The sequence below is a fragment of the Phodopus roborovskii genome, unplaced genomic scaffold (assembly GCF_943737965.1).
Source record: "Phodopus roborovskii unplaced genomic scaffold, PHOROB, whole genome shotgun sequence".
NCBI lineage: Eukaryota > Metazoa > Chordata > Mammalia > Rodentia > Cricetidae > Phodopus > Phodopus roborovskii.
In genome coordinates, this window is record NW_026126410.1 from 9,951,444 (window position 1) to 9,968,179 (window position 16,736).

At 40.7% G+C, this 16,736-nt stretch overlaps 1 long non-coding RNA gene across 2 annotated transcripts; it reads right to left on the reverse strand.

The window, feature by feature from the left end:
* Positions 1 to 728: 728 nt before the first annotated feature.
* LOC127220581 (uncharacterized) lies at positions 729 to 16,539 on the reverse strand. 2 transcript variants are annotated; one of them, XR_007834391.1, is made up of 5 exons: positions 16,506 to 16,539; positions 15,997 to 16,089; positions 10,246 to 10,375; positions 3,711 to 3,768; positions 729 to 884 (listed from the first exon to the last, which is right to left on the reverse strand). It is a non-coding gene; the product is annotated as an uncharacterized LOC127220581 (long non-coding RNA). The 2 variants fall into 2 exon arrangements; XR_007834392.1 differs by lacking the exon at positions 16,506 to 16,539 and having other exon boundaries at positions 15,997 to 16,131.
* Positions 16,540 to 16,736: the final 197 nt, after the last annotated feature.

Below are 16,736 nucleotides of genomic sequence, written 5' to 3' on the forward strand. Positions count from 1 at the left end.
ACCCTCTAAATTGATATATCTTTATTCTACTATTTTGTTGACTATCATCTTTTCTAATAAGCTGTCACTTCAAGATTATTCACAGTGCTAAAAAGAAGCCTAACAAACAGTCACCCAAGTCATCGGGACTTTTTCCAGCTCCCAGTGGCCACCTGGGATTCATCTCAGTTCCCTGATTCTGTTTCAAATCAGCTGCTCAAAGATGCTTTTGCTGTCAGCAGGCCCTCTGATTTATTTCATCCTTCCCCAAAGTAGGTTCTGAAATTCTCACACTTTAACCCCTACTTGTTAAGCCAGCAGCTCCCCTGCAGGGACTGATTCTTCCCTGCCCTGGTAGGTGTCTGAAGAAGGCTCTGTGGTACTTCCAGTAGTCAGGGAGAGCAGCCTACACTTTTGCCCTACTGTTGTACTTTATCCTCTCCACACACTATCAACAAAGTCTTCAATAATGCTTCCCACTACTCCTTTCTGAAAATCAGAACAGGCAAGCACATCGCATGCAAATTATTTACAACTCAACATACGCTTATGCTTCACATTTGAAGGATGCTATCATTTGCTAATTTAATGAGCAGTGATAACACTTGTTCCAGTTTGCCAAGGTCCCTGTCTGTAATACCAGCATCAGGAAGCTCAGGCAAGAGGATGGCAAGTTCCTGGCCAGCCCAAGATACATAGTGCATGAGACACATTTCAAAAACAAGAAAAGAGAAAAATCACTTGCTGGATTTTTTTAAAACAATTTTAATGCATTGTGTGCACGGCTATATAGGGGCCTGCAACATATGCCACAGTGAGTTTGTGAAGATCTGAGGACAGCTTTCTGGAGTCCATTCTCTTTGTTTCATGTGGGTTCCAGGGGTCATCAAGTTTGGCAGCAAGCACTGTCTCCCACCGAATCAGTACAACATGAAAATACAGAAGGAAATTTAGTAAGTCAGAAAGAGACAAGAATAAAAAAAAAATCCCTTTAGAAATAGATAATGACATTTGGGTCTAACACAATCTGGTTTTGCCTTCTAATGTATAGCTCAATCAGCTAATCAATTTTAAAGTTCTAGGCAATGCAGAAGTCCTGTGACAACAGGTAGCATCTTGCCTTTCCCTGAGTAGCACTACAATACACAATAAAGTCAGAGAAGAATAAAATCAGACAAGTTTGAGAAATGAGCTAAGACTCATTTTGATTTCAGTTTGATTTCAGTTCTAGAAAGTATGGAATTGACCTCCTAGAATACCCACTGGCCTTGTATTAGTCTTTTTGTGGTAATTTTCAGTTCTTGTTCAGTGGTAATAATAATAATAACAATAATAATAATAATAAAGATCCTTTTCCCTTTACCTAGTTTCTTCGGTGCTGTTTCATATATCACCCAACTAGGATATTGGCACTTTCACAGCTAAGTATAAACTATTCATCTGTGCCTAGAACTCTTTAACTAAAAGATCCTGTGTAGCCACACCCTCTTTCTACGGCTCTTTGACTCTTGGTAACCATTAATCTTTCATAATCTTTCATCCATTTTTCAGATTTTTTTTATTTTGATTTTACTACATAAATAAGTGCAGGGGAGATGACTCAGTAGTTCAAGTATTCGACTCACAAGAATGACTGGAGTCAGGTCCCCAAAACCTCCAGAAATGATCCCTAGACCAAACTGGCTAGCCAAACTAGCCACATCAGAGAGCTCTAAGTTTCACTGAGAGACCCTGACACAAGAAATAAGGTAGAAGAACCAATGATATTTCCTGACATCAACCTTGGACCTCCACATACAAGTGCACAACAACATACATGCAAAACATGCATTAACTTATACATTCACACCACACTTGAATGAAAAGGGAGAAAAATGTAAGAAAATGAAGTGGAACTTTTAAGGTGACATGTTTTTTTTTTTCACCCAGTCTAATTCCCTAAAGATTCATTCAGGTTTTGTACATTTCAATGATTTGCCACCTCTGCGTGTTGAGTAGTATTTCATGGTATGGCTCCATCATGACTGATAGTGGTTACTTAAATGTTAGAATAGCTAATAGTTTATTTAGCCATTGGAAGATGTCTGGGTCATTTCCAATTGTTGGTTATTGTGAATATTGTGAATAAAGCTGTTATAAACATTCTGTGTGAACTTAAGTACTTGTTTATCTGGGATAAATGCTGAGAAGCATAATGCAAGTGCTATGGTAGTCCGTGTTTAGTTCTTTAGAAACCACCAAACTAAACTGTCTCCCAGAGGGGATCATAACTTAAATCCCCACTTGCATTGTATGAGCAATCCAGAGTCTTTTCATATTTGCTAGTGGTCTACTTTGTTGTGGTTAATTTTTAGCCAAATCCAGAGAACAAATTTGAGGCAAAAACTTGCAAAAAGAGTTTAATATTCAATTTGTGATGTTATGTTAATCATACTTAGACACACATTTTTAACATCACCTCACTTTGTTTTAAACTCCACAAGCTAATAACAATGTATTTGGGCAACTTACTTAACAAATTTAAACCTCAATTTCCTTATATGTGAAACCTGCTCCTCTGTATCAAGAACTATATTAAAAGGATAATACATGTAAAGAATGTAGGATATAAAACATGGTCAATGAGTATGAATTCCCTTCCTTCACACTGTTTGATTGTGTGTTACTTTGACTTTGTTCTAGGGACTGAACCCCAGAGTCTCAATCATGCTTGACAATGACTACACCACTGGCTTAACAATCATATATATTTGAACATATGTGTTTTTTTAAAATTCATTCCCAGAATCTCTAGGAATAACCTCTTCTTTACAGTTTTCTTGCTCTTTCTCGCTTCAGTTTAGCTATTGTCTTAAAAAATGGTTAACAAAACAAAGCAGCATAAAATTATTTTCAAAACTTTTAATTCAGATATTCCTTCTTAACAGCTATACAGACTCAGGTGACTGCTTGGCAACTCAGTCAACACCAATGATGGCTCATCGCCAACTCTGTCTTTAGAATAAACAGAACCAGACCTTAGAGTGAAAAATGAAACGTTCAAATGAGAAATTATGTGAATAATTTGTAAACAGAAAAAAAATGGTACCACCATGTGGAAACAGAAAAAGAAAGGAAACAGAAAATATTTCCAACATACCTGAAGATCTTGTTCATTTTGCCAGAGAACATCAATTTAGAGAAATGTCAGGAAACACAATGACTTTTGAATCTAGCACAATGGTCCCCAAAGGATGAAATACCAGATCTATATTATAAATATCCCTTGCATTTGCTCTACTATCAAAATTCAGAAACTACACCCTAGTAGTAAGTATAACCATTGGCACTAGCATCCTCATTGCTACTGTGTCAGCAGATGTTCTAGGCATGTAAGGTCTCAGCTGAAAAGAGACGACCCTAAGATGAGCTTCCAGTGGCTTCCTAAGTGCAGGGAGTGCATTGTGTTCCATCTGTCTGCCTCTATTATGTAGAAGTACATTATATAATCCAAACCTTCATCATGAATAAAGGGCTTAAAAGGATTCCTTCAAAGATCCTTCCATTCAATACCATGCAAAGGATGTGGGTAGAAACTATCTACAAAGGATGGCAGAAGGGACTGTGTGGCCCCTCCCAGTTAAGAGCGTAAGCCAGCCCCAAAACAAGGCAGAAACTTATCATGTCAGTCCAACCATATATTTTTAAACAGATAAGACTAAAATTTACCCTAAAATACTTAAGTCTATTACCTGATCTTCATCTTAGTCCTGTTCATTTTTTCATGGGTTTATTATGTGTGTTAAATATCTGTAAAAGAGAGAGAGAGAGAGAGAGATCAAATAATTATTTTTCAAATAAATATGCATATAATTTATCATTACAGGGGTTTGTAATGAATAAAAAGAACCGTTCCCTGGGGTATTTTATTTCCCTGAAGTGTTATTTTCCCCAGGTAGACCTTTGTGTTAGGCACCAATGGAGCACAGTTACATTGCTGCAGATAACACAAAAGTAGATGTCACAGGACCACCTCCCCAAATCTTTCTTTCCCCCTTTTGTTTGAGACTGAGTCATACAGACATATGACCCATTGAACTCATGTTGGTCTTCTTACCTCAGCTTTATGAGGTTTTGGAATTATACGCATGTTCCACTACACCCAGTTCCCATGTCATTCTTGAACCACTGAAGACACCAGAAACTTTCCTTCATCCTTCCAGCTTGGGGGGCTAGATACCAAGGCAGACCCCTCACAGAGAGCTTGTGGGGTCTGTGAACTATCAGCACATCCCTGCTCTGTGGCTATCGGGAAAGTAGTCATGGCATGTCACTCATGGTAGAGCCATGCCAAAGAAATGGTTGATGCTCATTAAGTCCTGAGTAGGCACCAGACTCTCTAAGAACTACATCTGAATAATCTCACTGATGGTCCTTACATAATGCTTGCAATTCTTGTCCATCTTTTACAGATGTAACCACTGAGGCAGAGAATAGCTAGCTGATCATACAGTTACTAGCTGTTCTCAGATTCAAACAATCCATAATAATGTATTCTCTGGACGCTGCTCTTAATCACAGCACACTGCTGCTTGTCACACATAGCAATAGCTTCACCAGGAATCACTGAGATTTGTCTTTTTAACAACAATATAATTTTTTAAGACAGGTTTCAGCTAAATTGTGATTTTTTTCCCCTTGGGATCAAAATAATTGTCAGAATACATCACTGACCTTGACCTAAATATCAAAGGTAAATTGCAATCATATTTTCAGGAACTATTCTCACAAACAGAGTTTGAAAAAATGCATCTTGTCAATTCTTTAAACAAACAAGTTCTCTTCTAACACTAAGTAGAGCAAAGATAACAACACAAGGAAGTACATACATACAGCTTACTTCTTCTACAACTTAAGTTGCTACCACCTAATATAAAGAAAAAGAGACAGTATGTGACCCAGTTATTTCCAAGTATTAGAGTTATTGATGAGAAAAAAAAGACATAAGAGCTGAGAAAACTTGTCAATCATTAATGCAGCTAAATTAGTGTCATGTCATATTAAGATGTTTAAGCAGAGAAAAGCCCATGGAATTTCTGCATCTATCCCCTCCTCATTCTGGAAATTTCTAATAGAATACAAGTAGACGAATGGGGGTAGGGAAAGAAATGAAAATGCAGTAAAAAAAAAAATGCTTCTGAGGGAAGGTTCCCTAACATGATTATATGTTCTTAGCTGTGCAAATTAAGGATTCAAATTTCTCCCCTTAGATGCCCCCATTATAAATACCAAAGTCATAATTTTGAATGCAGTATAATTTACAAAGCCCAATCAACACCAGACAGAGTTAAATGTTACTTTGTTACTGTGACTATTTTCAGCTTTGATAACCCCTCACATTTATCTTTGCAAATAGCAAATGTCTTTAGAACTAATGTTAAATATCACTATGTCTAAAAAGAGAAAAAATTCAACAGTAAAACAGCTAAGCAATTCAATAGCCCAAGATGATGCATAAATGTTGTAATAAAGCGAAAACACCTACTTGATTAGATTCTGTAATTTGTTTACTGACATCGTCTTTACTTAAATAACACAAGATGCAAAGAACTTAGCAATGATTGGGGAAGTAGAAAGAATGACCAAGAATGTAAGAAGATAGCTTCCTCATTTATTTGTTCCATATTAATAGCAATTAAACTAACTGCTTTATTCCAGATAAAACTTTGTCACATTTTGCTCAACAATTTGAAGTATATAGAAATCTTCTCACAGATAAATTTTTTTAATTGGTATTCTATGACATCAAATGCACCCTGTATTGGGCTAGAAGGATTTTAAGCATGGTTTAAAATCACAGGAAGCTAACATTTGCATCTATACAAGAATTTGCATATATTTCCTGGACTGGATTTCTTCATCCACTGGTGGGGAGGGGAACAATTTTAAAAATCACTGAATTGAAAAAGCTATTGAATTAGCTTCTCGGCCTCTTGTTTACAAGCAGATCTCATGCAAGCAAACTTTCTTTTACATGTCTTAGTTTTCTGTATCCTTCTTGTCTTGTTCATTATACACCTCATTAAACCATCATTTCAGAACTGTAGTTGGGGAAGCACTTGCTTATTTTCTCTGATTTCACATTTAACAGAATTTTTTTTAATGGATCACAAGTGACCTCTTACTGGAGAGAGAAAAAAAAACAGATGTTCTGGTAGGTTCTGTAAAGTGTGAGCAGTCTGTCCAGTGTACTGTCTGTTTGTCACTCAGCAGGAATAAAGAATCCTGTTACCTTCACAAGTATTAGGAAAATGTTCCCAGCTGAAAGCATTTACCCAATTCCAATTGTTCCAAAGTCTAAAATGCTAAAGAAGATACTGTTCCAGGAGCTACTGTTTAAAACAATGCAATCCCTGTTCAGGGTGAAATCTTGGTATTTAGAAATTTGAGTTCATTTTTAAAATAATAACTGTGCATCCAAAAAAGGAATTCCAAAGAAGCATTCTTGTGCCAAGCACGTGTTTTTAATTTTAATAGCATTGGCTTACCTAAGTAAATATGTAGACCCTAATAATTGCACTTACATGTTGATAGTTTTGAATATTATTTTTGTTTTAGTTTGCAAAAAGATTGCTGAATAATAATGTAGAAAATGCAGTATCTGTCAGTATCAAATTGCTGTGGTTTATGGGAATTGCAAAATAGTGTAGTTTTTAAAAAGTCCTGTTGAAAACTAATAATTGAAAACTGCCCTGATTTTAAAAGAAATGAATATAGCCATATCCTTATAGGATAATGTCAAATAGAAAAAAATCATGCCCCCATACAATCGTGTTTGCTGGCATTTATATGAGAATAATAATGCCTTACGGTTATTTTCACAGTTGTTCACTTAATGTGGGATTAACTTCAACATCTTCATAATTATCTGAGATCACCCAATTGAAAGTGGTACGGTAAAAACATGTTAATGGTTACGACACTCTCACCATCTTAATACCAAACAGATTAACACACATGAAAGTAATGGTATAATTTGTACATGGAATAATATGCCAGCCCAATTCTTACGGTGAAAGGAGAATTCTTATGAAATGGTACCCTTTCTAGCTATTGCTTCCTCTTCCTTGGGCTATTAAAGAGATCAGTTGCCTGGACAATGATATAGGAAACATGCACGGGTATGTGTAACTCTGTGGACATCAGATACTGTTCTTCCACTTTGTCACTGCAGATTCAATGAAGCCATCATCCCTGAGATTTGCTTTAGTTAAGACTGAAAGGATGCTACAGTGAAGGTATAATCAAACTGAAAAGGAAAAAAAAATACTATTAATTGTGAGGGGAAAAAATGATTGCTTATTGGCCATAGTAGCTGTGAGTTTAGTTTATGACCAACAAACAAAAACAGACTGCACCTTATACATTCTTAAATAACAGAGCTCATGTCAGTGTGGACTCCAGAGTCTCATATATTTCAGCTTCCACTACTGCAATAGCCGCACAAAAGGAAAAAGGCCATCTGTTGGCAAAGTGATATGAAGTCAGAACTCCTCCAGGCACACCCATCTTTCTTAAATCTATATAAAGAGTAGCTTGCATCTAAGATCTCAATAATAATCCTTGCTATACATGATAAAACATCAGCATGGTGTGTGAAATCTCTGATGCAGGTGTCTGCCCATCAGGGATGGAAGTGAGTGTTACATGACTGTGCCTTCCAGTTCCAACCGTGCTTGGGAAAGGAGTGGAGGGACTTAAATCATGTTGTTTCCACTTATGCAGGGAGAATCCATAAAAAGAGATTTATTATTATATTTTCTGTTTGAAATGTAGTATTTGCAATTTTTTTACTCCAAAAGTGCTCCTCAGTATAAAGCAGAGTAAATATTACAATTTCGTTAAACAGCAGCCAAGATTTAATTGTCTGTGAAATATAAGGCTTAGGAACTGACTTAACTACTGTTCTCCTGACACAAACGAGGTTCCCCAGCACTGAAGGGAAGGCACACCGAGATTATCCCAGAAAGAAAGAAAAGTGAGCTAGGTGCCCCCCAACCACAAGTGTGGAAAAGTCTGTCCTGGGAACTTGGGTTTTGGTTCCTGCAGCAGATTTAAAGTAACTATGTACAAAAAAAGTCAAACAAGAACAGCTATGGCAAATACAGCAAATCATGATAGCAGTTTAACAGCGAGGAAGCAGGGGAAAATCCAGAGCTGCTAGCCCGCACTGTAGAAAATGTTGGGAGCGAGGGGAAGAGAAGCTGGGGACAGAAAGGAAACTGAAGACACAACACTGGTTTCCATATGTGGATTCTACGCTTTATTAGTGTTGCATATACTTCGGTAGCTCAGTCAGGAACCTGGAAAGCCGATGTTTAACCTCACTCTGCGCGCCCCTTTGCACAGGGGTCTAGGCTAGGGCTCCGCCAACCCCTAGCGACCCCGCCAACCCTATCCGCGCCACCCGGCCTCTCTCATCAGTGGCTCTCAGGTCGCTTCCTCCAGTACTCGACTGGCTCGGGATGCAGAGGAGTCAGCGACCATAGCAAATTTGCCCCGGTGGCACCAGAGGCACAAGCCAAGCCCGTAATTGCAAAGCAAACAAGACTGAAATGTTGGATTCGCCTCCATCGTGACAAGATCTACGCTTTTGCCGCCACTTTGTTTGTGCAGCTCTATTTCAGGGCACTTGATTGAGGAAATGTTGAAAATAGCGGTGAGGGTTTCCCTAATGAGACCGGGTTGAGGGTGTGGGGGGGGGGGGAGCGGTGGCCTACCCTCAAGCACCAGGAGCTCCGAGGGGAGCAGGAGAGGCAGCGCGGTTAACCCCTTCCTGCCCTCATAGAACGAAAAATTCTCAGTGATGCCTGCCCCCCCCCCCCCGGTTCCCAGCAGTGATCCCTCCTAACCTGAACGCGGTGAACTCGCCTCCTCCTGCCCGCCCCACAGAGGGGCAAAGAGATAGAATAATTTGGCCAGAATGGGAGGGAAGGCGCAGCATTAGTGTGAGGGCCTGGACCGCAGGAGTTCTTAAACCCGTAGCTGCTCTTGCAGCCCCGGGCTCCCCTGCCCTGGCGCTGCCGCTGCTGCCCAAGGAACCCTTGAGGGTGCAGCTATCTCCCAAGAGACCAGGTTTTGTGCTGCTGGGGGAGTGTGGGGGACGCCAACGAGGCAAAGACCCTGAGTTAGGCCGCACAGGAAGGGCGCACTTGGCCCGAGGACGCCCAACACTATCAGACTGGATCTTTAGGCAGCTAGATTCAGAGGGGAACTTAAAATAAGAATAAATAAATAAAAATTAGAAAAAAATAAACGAAGAGGCAGGAGGAACTATGAGAATAATTATTAAGCACAGGCACCTCTCTTGAAGGCCCCTTGGTCTTTTTCAATCTAGCTCACAAATGTCAGGCCTGTTCTTTCAATGGAGCAAAAACTAAGGTACAAAACACTGACCCGGTGATGGAGTGTTAGCCACCTCTGACTCTTGAGCTTGGGGTACTTGGAATGGGGACCACAAAAGCCAAGCCAGGTTGGTCCTGCAGCCTGCAAGATTGATCTGGAAGTGCCTGCAAACGTTTGAGGTTGAAGGTCTGTTCCTCCATAAATGACTTCCAAGTCGCATATAGGCTCTAAGGACCTTCAAAATAAAATAAAACAACCTGATTGCAATTAAAATGTCCCGGTTTCTCTAAAGCGCCTTCCCACTGGCTGTTGGGGCATCGTTTTGTGCAAAGCATTAGTTGCATTTTTCCAGGACAGACGTGAAAGCTATGTACTCAGAGAACTCCAAAAGTGTATGTGTGGCCCTACCAGAAAGCAGTTCAAAAAAGCGAGTGAGGCTTGATTGGGGTGCAGAAGGAAAATCTGTAATCAGAAGGCCTCCTGTAATGTGGAGGACCTCAGGAAGGACTTAGAGGCAACAATGAAGTGTGGATCCTTAGCTAGCTTGGGAAGGTGGGCTGTTTGTCAAAGAGGTTGACAAGTCAAAAGGTGCCAGACCCACATTTGGAGACAATATGAGTGAGGGTCTGTCTACTGCCAGCACCCATCTCACACTCCTCTTGTAACTTGGCTAAGGGCAGGTTGATCTAAAATTCCAACCCGGCTTAAAATTGAAAGCCCACGTTTTGGAAGTTTTGTCCAGCTTTGTAACCTCTATCAAAGGGAAGTGTCAAGGACAGAGACAGTAAAATGACACTAGGGGCGCTCTCACCAGAGACCCTGGCTGCTTGAGCCCTTGAGTCTCTGCTCTTTTCCCTGGGGTCTAGTCTGAGATGTCTGTACCTTGGCCAATCTGAAGTTTCTTTCTGGAGTTAGACTCTTCTGAAGATGGCAAGAGGAAAAAAAAAAAAAAAAATCCAGGAGGTGAAGAGGGCTGGTTTCGTTGTTCTTGCTTGATAATGAACTGTGCCTTCTGTCAGCAAAACAAAAACAAAACAAAACAAAAACAAAAAGCACCAGTCACACGGATTTAGTGAAGTATGCAAATGCATTCTAAATGGAATTCTGTTTTTCCTTTCTGCCAATCAGTCCTTCGTTTGAAGTTGGATGCTTTGCAAGAAAAATGCAGTCCCGCTTTTTAATTCCTCGAGTTTGGGGCCTGTGCTGACTTAAAGGAGCACTCACACAAGTATTAAAAAGAAAACCATTCTCTTTTTGGAAAATGGAACAAAGTAGCGCTTCTCCAATCAGAGTGCAGATACATCAACAACAAATTTGCCTCATAGTGCTGCGCATTTCCAGCAAGCATCCTGACTTCGCTGTTTATATTATAACTTTGCTGCCTGCAATTATTTTTATTTTAATTTTCTGTCACTTTAACAAAAACCAGATCCTTTTCTTTTAATGTTTTGTACACAACATGTTCATTTTGATAAGATGTTCTTTCCTATCCTCTTTTAGCTTGCCTTTCCTTGTTTAGAGTTCTGTATCAGAAGTTTCTAATATTTCTCCCTCTTTTTTTTTTTAAGAATTTGTCCCTGTCTTGCTTTATTTGTTTGTGTGAAATTTAGTTTGAAAGGAGATCAGAGAGAGCAGGAGGGGTTTGTAATAAGAGAATGACCGAATGACCCAAGGGCTGATTATCTATCATTAACTGGAGACTTGGTGTACCCAAATTACCAGGAAGACCTCAGTCTGCCGGATCCTTACCCTGCCAGAAAGAAAACCGTGGAATGCACACACTGCAAAAGACTCATCACATTGCAAAGTGAGGACCACTGCTTAAACATATTTTCTTAAAGGAATTCTCCTTTAAAACTCAGTTCCAGTTGAAGGAATAAATCGCTAGGTCATAATATGTTATGTACAGGTAAAAATCAGTACTCAAATACTAACTTTACAATTTCTTTTGCCACTAACTTTCTCGTATTGTTTCATTAGAACCAAAATTGCAGGTAATTGTCTAAGCACCAGAGAATATTGAGAAATCAAGACAAGCTGCTTTTGATCTGCTCAACCCAAGGCTTGTAAAAATCAAAGTTTGCCATTAATATTGACAATAAAAGTGTTCCTTTTTGTTAACCTGAAACCTAACCATTCTGACTCAAGTCCCTTGTCTATAAGCAAAGACTGAAGAAGAATGAAGAAAAGGCCTGGAAGGGACTGTCAGGGCTAAAGAAATCCATCTATGTGATTCTGCAAATGAAGTCACACTGTGGAGACTTCCCGGGAGTGCCTCCAACAAGGCATGGCAGTTAGAACTGGGAAGGAACAGGACCCAAATCACAAGAAAATTCTTCAGTCCCACAAATGGTGCTTCAGAAGCCCCACATGTCAAGCAGCCATTTCATTCCTGTTTTATTCTGAACCCCAGACTGTATTGCACGTTAGTTTAAATTCATTGCTAGCTATTTCCAAAGAGTATGAGTGTAAAATCATATTCACATTCTCATCTGAATTCAGCATGGATTCTTTACAGCTTGGAAGGAAATAATTCTCTTTTTATTTATTATTATGTTATTTTATTGTGTTTGTTGTTGTTGTTAAGTGCTGGGAGTGAAAGCCAGGGTCTGTCTCTCAAATATATACCCAACTCTAAAATATTTCTATGTGTATGCAGTTCTCTGAGTATGTTGTTTAAATCCTGAGGGAACTATTGTCTTGTGACTGTTCTATTTGAAACCCAGTATTTTACTCCAAAGTGGCAAAGATAGAGATCAGATTTATCATACTTCTTGAGACTACTATAATAACAATCCATATGTTATATATAATGTTATTATTTATAATACTATCTTTTTGCAAAGCCTGATCACAGCACATTTTATGTTGCCTTTAGTCTGAATGAGTATTTTTTATTTACAGATACCTGTCAAAGTACCAAATACCTTCTTCATCAATGAGAACTCTGCACAGAAGCAACATATCTTCCAGTTAATGCAGGAATATAGTCATGGGTTATTGAAGAAAATGAAAGGTCTAATGCTGATCATAGGATTTTCCATAAAGAACTTAAGGATAAACTAGTGACTCGTTCTTCCACAAGTCTCACGTTCAGTGACAGAGACAAGCAATGTATAAACCCCAACACTTCTAGGGGGTAAGTTATAGGGGAAGAAAGAAGGGCAAGGGGGGTGAGAGGAGAACTAAAAAACTGCAAGGAGAAATGTCCAGGCACTTAGCAAGTCCTAGCTTTACTGTTTCCTAGGTACAACTGAACTGAAGAGTTTGTGTCTTAAAATCACCCCCTCTGAGGTTGTCCCTGCCTTTGAACCAGCCCCTCCCTCTTCCATCTGCACAGATCTGTTTCAAATGGAGAACTGAGAGGAAGGGGGTCTATTCCCCAAATGCTCCACCTCCCCCAAAATCCAAGAAGAAATTGTTCAAAAGAAAAGAAAACCACATAAGAGTCAAGGGCACCTTCTCCTGCCCTACTTTTTTTTTTTTTTTTTTTTTTTAAGCAGACATAAAATTCAATGGACTGTATTCCCTACTTTGTGATTGTCTACTTTAAAACATTGTTGCCACAAAAGGAAAAGAGGAAAGTCCTATCAGAGGGAGATTTTAGCTGCCACTCAGCTGGTAGGCCTTGTTCTGAATGTCCTAAAACATGGAGGGACTAAGTGGCTAACAAGTAGTGTGACACAGTGCCCCCCCCCAGTAGAGAAAAAGGCCTGTAGGGTAACTAGAGAGTAGCAGAAACAGTGTTTTCCATGCAGGTGAGACAGAGGTTACATTCATTTTCCTCATTTTCCGTCACCTTCTGGGTTTGGTATTCCTTTTGGGTTCTTAGCATGTTCAGGAGTTCTCCTTGTCATAGATGTCTAAAGGAATGTTCATAATCAATCCTGCACTACTTTAGTTAGGAAAGAAAGGTAGGAAGGGGCTTGAAAGATGATGAAGGGAATTGAGCCATAATTCCTGTAAATATAAAATGTGTGTTTATGGCCTTCTGGCCTGGTTCTTTTCAGACCCAGTTTATTTTAAGTACTCATGAGCAAAGCACAAGATACAAAATTGCCCTAGCCTTTGAAATAATAAATACCTTGAAAAGATCTGTATTTCCCCTAAAAAGACACTGAAGTTTAAAAAAATATTTTGTTTAAACAGAGCTTAAAAGTAATATCTCACAGGGGCAAAATGTTTGCAAGGGGCGTCCCCAGCCTTTTTCTTGATCTTTGATTTTTTTTCCCAGAGAAAAGAAGGTGGTAGTAAAAGAAAAGAGACAAGTGACATGGTCACAAAATAAATGTTTGAAACCAGCCTTTTTTGTTTGACTGAAAGAAGATGTAGTATGCAACACTGTGGATATACTATCTGTGTCAGAGAAGACTATGGACACATAAGCTCTAACACCACCCTGAACCTGGACTGCCTCCCTGTGATGGTGTGTAGAACTAGGACCGCTCAACCCTCAGCCTCCCAGGAGAAAGATGACCCTCTGTGGGGTTCCTCCAGGGCACCCAGAATGGCCAACAACCAGCATCATCACAGTTCCTTGGATTTGGGGGATTCTAAATGTGTACCCTAATGGAATATAGTTCACCAGAGGCCTTACTAGAACAGCCCAAGAGAGAGCAAGCTGACATCAGAGCTGAAAACAATACACCTGCCTTCTCTCACCTTCTCCCTGATCAGTAATGTCAACTTCCCCATCATGTCACTGTTAGTTCTCTCAGGACCATACACCCCTATGTGGGGACAGGCCATGGAAAATGGAGATGAATTTAAAATATCTTCTTAGCTTGGTAGTTTTCCAAAGCAGCAAGCTAACCCAAGATTCCTGAAGTAAAGTGTGTCAAAAGATACTAAAAAGAAAAGGTGAATAAACCCATTAAGGACACATCTCAACAAACCCATTAAGGACACATCTCAGTTAGTTAGAGCCAGCCAGCTTCTGCATGGGAGATACCACTAAAACTTACCCACTTGTCCCCTCTCTCCAGCTACTTCCAGAATGACTTTCAAAGGCTCTAGTCTCTGGTTTTGGGTTTCTGAGATACATGAAGCTTCAGACCCCTGGATTTTGTACTTAACCGATAATGGTGCTGTCAGTGAGGAAAGACAGTCAGATTAGCCTCTTCTACAGCCCCCTTTCTGCCCAATGCTGTCCATTGCTTTTATCACATGTGAGGTTGCTATCTGGAGCCATGCATCTATACTCCTACTTTTTGTTGTTGGTGATGGTGTTTTCCATTTAAGAAGCATGAAAAGGGAGCTAAAAGTAGCACATTCTGGTCCCTAACTTCCCTGGTCACTGGGGAGCAGACAGCTTATCCGGTTCCTAGCCCTATCTTTCTCTGAATTCTTCTAATCTTCCAACCCCCTAAAAGTTGATTTCCTAAGGTAGCAAAGATATTCCCTTCCCTAATTTTATTTTTATCCGTTGCTGGCCACAGTGCAGTCATCTTACTTAGTCTACCTGTTCCCAAGGCCTACATGTTTTTATAAACAGACTTTCTTTTAAAAGTGTATCAAATGTCAGAGGATTGAACTACCAGTATTTACTGGTTCAGGGTATCCTCCTGGTGTAAATGTAAACAGAGTCCTCCACTACACTGCCCCTATTCTTTCCTTGAAGAAGTGGTTCTTTAGAAAACTCTCATTGTACCCCCAAACTACAGACCCACCCATGCTGGGAAGCAAAACTGTATGAAAGTCATTATTTTGTTTTGCTACCAAATGCAAGCCTCCCGGGGTTAGCAAGACTGGATGCATCTATTTCCCATCCAGGATTTTCTCTCTGTCTTAGGACCCTCTACCAGGGGGTTGGCTAGGAAAACTGTCCCCTTATGGATAGAAGATAGGCCATAGTCTTTGAGTTTCCCCGCTTCTCTGGCGCGCTAGCTCCATACATTGATATTTTAAAACCCTGTGAGACTAACAGGGTGCAGTAGCCAGCCAGGTCTCAGCCAGGAGACCATGGGAGCAACCAATTGGGTGCCCTCCAATTCCCGCTGATCTGGCCTTCCAGACAGAACCATAGTCAGCCAGGCTCAGGGATACTGACTGTGCATGGCTGGGGTTCTCTTTCGTATCTGGAAGCAGACTTCTCCTGCTCCAAGGAGCGATGACCAAGGTGGAGCCACTGGTGTGCCCTCTGCTTGCCTAGTCATGTCCAAGGCCAGCCCTCGACTCGATAGAATTCACAGCCTACAGACTTCTGTTGCACACCCTCTTGTACACTGACCTCCATCATGCGGGCGAACAGAGGTATCTTCGCACACGCTTAGTCTTTCTGGTCGTCCTCGCCAAGGTTGCAGGCTGATTTAAACTTCTTCCACTGACCACCTCCACCCGCTGCTAAGGGTCTGCCTGGGTGCCCCGAGGCCCGCTCACTTACATGTAAAGATCCATTTTCCGTTCTAATGCGTTCAAGATCGCCAAGGCAAGCAGTCTAAACATCCACGAGCCGTCCTCCCCTCCTGCCTCTTAAACAGCCGTTTAATGGCTCCCCTCCGATAACTAAACCTGCTTTCCACAGATGCCCGCTTTTATGGGGGAGGCAGGAATGCAGAGATATATTTATATGTTTGTTCATAAAAACTAGAAAATAAGCTCCGAACACGCTGTAAAAACTATTCAGTTACTTACCAAACAGGCTAGTTAAACCAGCGGAACACGGGTACTCGCCACACCACAGATTCGAGAAATCGAGGTGCCCCACTTTGAAAACCTCCAAAGTCTCTGTTGGGGTTGCTATACCAGAAGAATATGCAAATGGGTGCATTTTCAAAGTTAAGTTCCCATCCACCACCTCACTAGAACCACTAGAACCACTAGAGTCATTAAAATCACTGAAATTTCTCCAACGTGTGCGGGGGTCAAAGGAGCGAGCATTGGGTACCAGCCTGGTCAAACAAACTCAAGACTGCTCCCAACCCACCTTAATCGGCATCCTTGCAGCCGCCTTCAGACTCACGTCGCCACCATACCACCCCCCTCCCCCAGCCCAGCACAAAACCACAGGAGGCTGCCTGCTCAGTTTTGTGCCTCAGTTACCTACAAAACACACTCGCGCGCGCGAAAAGGGCAGTATCTGCGTCGCTTCTCCTTTTCATCCCACCCCAGTAAGCAGAAAAGAAAGTGAAATAATACTATACCTGGTTTGAGATTTCTTCCATTGGGGGGGGGTATTTTAATAGCGAAGCATCTGTTAAACACTTGCATTAACCTATGGCTGATAAAAAGGTTTTTTTTTACCCCTGCCCCCCTTGTTTTAATTATCTTATGGTTATGAGTGGACAACCAATCCTAGAAGAGGACCTCGGCAATTAGCAACGTGAACATCAAAAAGTTTTATTGCGGAGAGCGCGAGGCGCCGCCCCCGCCGC